Below are 6,149 nucleotides of genomic sequence, written 5' to 3' on the forward strand. Positions count from 1 at the left end.
ACCCAGGAGAAGAGAACACAGAAGTAGTATTCATTTTTGAAGCCCTCCTCCTAATGCTCCTAATCTGAATCTCAGCCCTGAGTGGCAGCCCTAGGGTAAGGAGGGGCCCTGGTGTAGTGGAGCTAGAGGCAGTTCTGGAGAGGGAATTCTACTTACAGATTCTGGGCAGAAAAGTTTTTGGTGGCTCCCAGACCAGTGCCCAGGCCAGGATAGGAGTAAACTCCTCTTCCTTGATTGTGCCACTTTGGAGGAACTGAGAACTTACAGGACCTCAGAGTATACCCTCCTTTTGACAAAGGACATAAAAGTCAAGTAACTGACTGGGAAAATGCCCAAAAAAAGGAAAAAAAAGACTATAGAAGATTACTTTCTTGGTGAACAGGTATTTTCTTCCAGCCTTTCAGATGAGTAAAAACAATGCATACTGTCAGAGGAAGTCGAGGGTTTTGCATTCAACACCTCCAAAATAAATTTTCAATGGTCTCAGGCCATGGAAGAGGTCAAAAAGAATTTTGAAAATCAAGTAAGAGGTGGATGAAAAATTGGGAAGAAAAATGAAAGTGATGCAAGAGAATCATGAAAAGCGAGTCAATAGCTTGCTAAAGAAGACCTCCAAAAAATGCTGAAGAAAATAACACCTTTAAAAATTGGCAAACTCAACTGACAAAAGAGATCCAAAAAGCCAATGAGGAGAAGAATGCATTAAAAAGAAAATTAGTGAAATGGAAAAGGAGGTTCTAAAGCTCACTGAAGAAAATAGTTCTTTAAAAATTAGAATTGAGTAGATGGGAGGTAATGACTTTATGAGAAACCAAGAAATTACTAAATAAGACCAAAGGATTTAAAAATAGAAGATAATGCAAAATATCTTATTGGAAAAACAACTGACCTGGAAAATAGATCCAGGAGAGACAATTTTAAAATTATGGGACTACCTGATTTGATCACTAGTGTGATCAAAAAAAAAATAGCCTAGACATCATCTTTCATGAAATTATCAAGGAAAACTGCCCTGATATTCTAGAATCTGAGGGCAAAATAAATATTGAAAGAATCCAGAGATCTGAAAAGAGAAACTCCTAGGAATATTGTAGGCAAATCCCAGAGTTCAAGGAGAAAATGTTGCAAGCAACTAGAAAGAAACAATTAGAGCACAGTGGAAATACGATCAGAATAACAAAAGATCTAGCTGTTTCTACATCAAGGGATCTAAGGGCTTGGAATATGATATTCCAGAAGGCAAAGGAACTAGGATTAAAACCAAGAATCACCTATCCAGCAAAATTGAGTATAACACTTCAGGAAAAAAAATGGTCATTCAATGAGATAGAGGACTTTCAAGCATTCTTGATGAAAAGACCAGAACTGAATAGAAAATTTGACTTTCAAACATAAGCATCAAGAGAAGCACATAAAGGTAAACAGGAAAGAGAAACCATAAAGCACTTTCTAAAGTTGAACTGTTACATTCCTACATGAAAAGATAATATTTGTAACTCTTGAGACTTTTCTCAGTATTTGAGGAGTTTGAGGGATTTTACACACACACACACACACACACACACACACACACACACTCCATATATATGAGAGTACAGGGTGAGTTGAATAAGAAAGGATGATATCTAAAAAAAATAAAATTAAGTGATGACAGAGGAATATATTAGGAGGAGAAAGGGAGAAATGGAATGGGGCAAATTATCTCTCATAAAAGAGGCCAGATAAAGTTTTTTCAAGGGAGGAGAAAAGGGAGGAGGTGAGAGGGAAAAAGTGAAGCATATTCTGCTCACATTTGGCTTAAGGAGGTAATTACATGCTCACTCAATTTGGTATAAAAATCTGTCTTACACTATAGGAAAGCAGGGGAGAAGGGAACAAGTGAGGGGGATGTTAGAAGGGAGGGCAAATGAGAGGAGCGAGTAATTAGAAGTAAACACTTTTGGAGAGGGACAAGGTCAAAAGAGAGGAGAGAATAAATGGGGACGTGATAGGATGGAGGGAAATATGACTAGTCTTACACAACATGGCTATTATGGAATTCTTTTGCAAAACTACACATATACAGCCTATACTGAATTGGTTGCCTTCTCAGTGGGGATGCGTGGGGAGGGAGGGAGGAAGAGAAGTTGGAACTCAAAGTTTTAGGGACGAATGTTGAGAATTGGTTTTGCATACAACTGGGAAATAAGAAATACAGGTAATGGAATATAGAAATCTATCTTGTCCTAGAAGAAAAGAGAGAAGATGGGGATAAGGGAAGGAAAGGGTGTGATAGAAGGGAGGGCATATTGAGGGAAGGGGTAATCAGAATGCAAGGCATTATGGGGGGAAGGGGAAAGATGGGGGAAAATTTGGAACTCAAAATTTTATGGAAATGAATGTTCCAAACTAAAAATTAATAAATCTTTTTAAAAAAAAAAGAAATAGAGTGGTGGATCAATAGAATAGGTTAGGTACAGAAGATAGAATAGTCAGTGAACCAAGAGAACACTGCACACAGTAACAGCAATATTATGTGATGACTAACTTTGATAAGTTTAGCTCTTCTCAACAATACAAAAATCTAAGACAACTCCAAAAGTCTCGTGGTGGAAAATGCTATTCAAGTCCAGAGAAAGAACTAATGTCTGAAAGTAGATGAAAGCATACTATTTGCGCTCTCTCCCTCCCTCTCTCTCTCTCTCTCTCTCTGCCTCTCCTTCTCATGGTTTGGCCATTGGTTCTGATTCTTCTTTACAACATGAACAATGTAAAAATATATTTAATATGATTGTTTATGTAGAGCCTCTGTCAGATTGCATGCCATCTTGTGGAGGGAGAGAGGATAGAGGGGGAAAAAATTTAGAATTCAAAATCTTATGTAAATGAATGTTGAAAACTAAAAATGAATCAATTAATTTAAAAAAAGAAAAAGGAAAGTATATTTGATCAACAATATAACAAACTTTTAAAAAAATAATTAACTGAAAACTTTTGAGGGTGATGAAGTTTTCATTACTCTAGTGTAGACATTCAAATAGAAGCTAGATGGTAACTTGTCAAATAAGTTCAATCAATCTACAAGTATTCATGAAGTGCCCACTATGTGCTTGGCACTGTAGGCATGATGTTTTGTTGGGTATGGATGAGTATAGAAACCCCTGATAGTCTTTCCAAACTGATACTTCTAAACTGTGGGCCTCTAAATCCTCAAATGCAACCCTTTGACTGAATTCAAACTTCACAGAAACAATTCACTTAACCAAAGGATTTGTTCTCTAAAACTCAGTCAAAATGCCACACCCAAGGACCTCAAGGGCCATATGTGACCTCAAGGCAACAATCCCTGGGCCAAACTATTAAAATGCAATTAATCCATCTGGGATATATCACATGCTACATATTGCATACACACAAATATATACTAATTCATAATATACCATATATTATACTAGTGCTATATTTCATATATTATATAAGCACCATGTTATATATTAGATTGTACCTATATGTCATTTATTATACTAGGATAATATGTGATTTTTTTAAAATCAGTGATATGCATATATATGTATATAAATACATACATACGTATATATAATCACTTATTATGACTGCATGATAAGCCATTCTGTTAGACAAGTGCAATATTACATTTTATTCTACTTTGTCTATATAGACTCTGTAAAACTGCCATAATAATACCTAAGAGTTACCTGTGTCATGTTCTCATCTAGGAATTTAAAAAGTTTATCGTCATTGAGTCCCTTATGATTTCTTTTTCATGTTTACCTTTTTATGTCTCTTTTGAATCTGCTGTTTGAATGTCAAGCTTTCTTTTCAGCACAGGTCTTTTCTTTAGGAAAGTTTAAAATTAAAATTCTTTAAATGCTTAAAATTAAATGCTTTTATGTATTAAATACCCATTTTTTTCCCTCTAATAGATTATATCTGGTTTTTCTGGGTCAGTAATTCTTGGTTGTAATCCTAGGTCCTATGCCTTCTGCAATATCACATTCCTAATTCTCTGCTTCTTTAACATGGAAGCCATAAATCTTGTGTGATTTAGACTACAGCTTGTTATATTTGGATGATCTCTTTTAAGGGGTAAATATTTTTCCCTTTATCTGGGAGCTCTGGAAGTTGGCATTAATATTCCTGAGAATTTTTATTTTGGGATCTCTCAAGAAGTGATTGGTGGATTCTTTCAATTTCTATTTGACCCACTGGTCCTAGAAAACTCCATTTCTCCAATTGGCCAATTCTGCTTTTTAAGGCATTCTTGTCTTCTTTGGATTATTGATCTTTTTCTTTACCATTGTCTTATTCTAGTTTTTAAAATGATATTTTATTCAATATTACTTCTGCTTTCTTTACCAAGCTGTTGGTTCCTTGTTCATGATTTTCTTCCATCAGTGGCATTTCTTTTTCAATTTTTCATTTATCTGCCTTACTTGACTTTTAAAATCTTTTTTGAACTTTTCTATAAATTCTTTTTTTTTTGTAAGAAACCAATGTTTGTTTTCCATTAGCAATTTTTCCAACATTATTAGAGCATCTGAGGTAAAACTTAAGACCACTCTGTGGTAGTTCCTACCCACTCAGTGGCCTGAGCAGTAGGAGCCACAGACCAGTCCTTAGTAGCTGGCTGAGCACTCCAGTCTTCAGTAGGGAATTGCTGAATGGGCACAGAAGCTACCTGTACTCCCTCAGACCAATCAGCCACTTCAGGCTGAGTAGCAACAGTCCATTCACCCTGAAACTCCTCCTTTGTCACTGCCTTCTCAACTGCTGCCTGCTCTTCCTTTTCAATCTCCTCTGGATCCTTGTAGAAGTAAAGATCAGGCACAACCTCCCATGGGTATTCATGGGAGATGGTGCCATGCACATGTAAGACTTCATGGGCCAGCATCCACCACATCAGACCCACTAAGTGAGCTCCCTTTTTGTTACATGAAATAGCAATGTCGACATAGCACAGTGGGGAGTCTGTGTTGCACAGTGCAGTGGTTCAAGGCTAACATATGATGCTTCAGTCAGAGGCTGATGATCTGCCCGACAACCAGTGACCACCAAGAGGCGGGACTCCCTGAAAGTTGCCTGGATCTGGTTAGTGAAATTTCCCTGTGTGAAACCTCCAACAATAGGTGTAGTGCCAGTGGCAGCTGCAAATTTCAGAACAGCCCCCTGGCCAGTGTTCCTGGATGAGATGACACTAACATCAGCTGGGTTTTCAATGGCAACAATGGCACAAGCTGCCAGCAGAAGCCTTTCCCTTTTCCTAATGATATAGATGCCATCAGTCTTTCTTTTGTAGATGTACTGTTCCATCTGGAAGTCCAAATCAGTGCCACTCAAATGGGTTCCTGCAGCAAGGAATTTGAGGACATCTTTCTCCTTCATCTGCAAGATATCTAGGGCTCTGAACATCATGAGAGTTTCCCTTTAAAGTTACAATGGAAACCGAGAACAATGCCGTATGAAACCCTCTTCAGACAGCATGGAAAGGCTATAAATTCTTTTTAGAACTGAGACCCATTTTTCTTTGAAGCTTTGAGTATAGTGGTTTTAACTTTGTTATCTTCTTCTGAGTTTGTGTTTTGGTAGTCTCTGTCACCATATGTGTGATCAGGTTCTATTTTTGCTGTTCCTTTTTCCAAACTATATCTTGACTTTTAATTTTTATTACAGTCAAGTTCTGCTCCTAAGGTACAGCAAACACTGTCCCAAGTTGTTCATGTGGGGAGGTGGGGCGGGGAGAGTAGGTGTGTATGTGTATGTTTTCTGAGGTAGTTTTGGGAGTCTGTAAATTTTCACTTCTTCCAAGTACAAGAGGTGTGTTCACTATTCTCCTGTCCTGTGCTCTGGTCTGTGAAAAAGCAAAAGTACTTTTCTGCGCTGTAACTGAGCAGGGTCCCCACTTCCCTGAAACCACAAACTCTGCTGCTCTAGTCAGTGCTCCTCCTAACCCTGGAAATATGACTGAGGTACAAGTACAGGCAGTGAAACTGAACTCTGAACCCAATGCCAGCAAAACAAAGAAAGAGTATAACAACAACAGAGTAATCACATTCTGACCAGTTGTCCAAACACCTTACTGTCTGTGGGCTGAGATTTTAAGAAGCACAACTGATTCAGCTGCTTCCAAGGCCTGCTGCTGATCTGTTGGG

The 6,149-nt window shown here is 37.8% G+C and overlaps 1 pseudogene; it reads right to left on the minus strand.

Moving 5' to 3' along the window:
* Positions 1-4,515: 4,515 nt before the first annotated feature.
* Positions 4,516-5,409, minus strand: LOC140528168 (small ribosomal subunit protein uS2-like; annotated as a pseudogene).
* Positions 5,410-6,149: the final 740 nt, after the last annotated feature.

This window comes from Notamacropus eugenii, chromosome 1 (assembly GCF_028372415.1).
Source record: "Notamacropus eugenii isolate mMacEug1 chromosome 1, mMacEug1.pri_v2, whole genome shotgun sequence".
NCBI classification, from domain to species: domain Eukaryota; kingdom Metazoa; phylum Chordata; class Mammalia; order Diprotodontia; family Macropodidae; genus Notamacropus; species Notamacropus eugenii.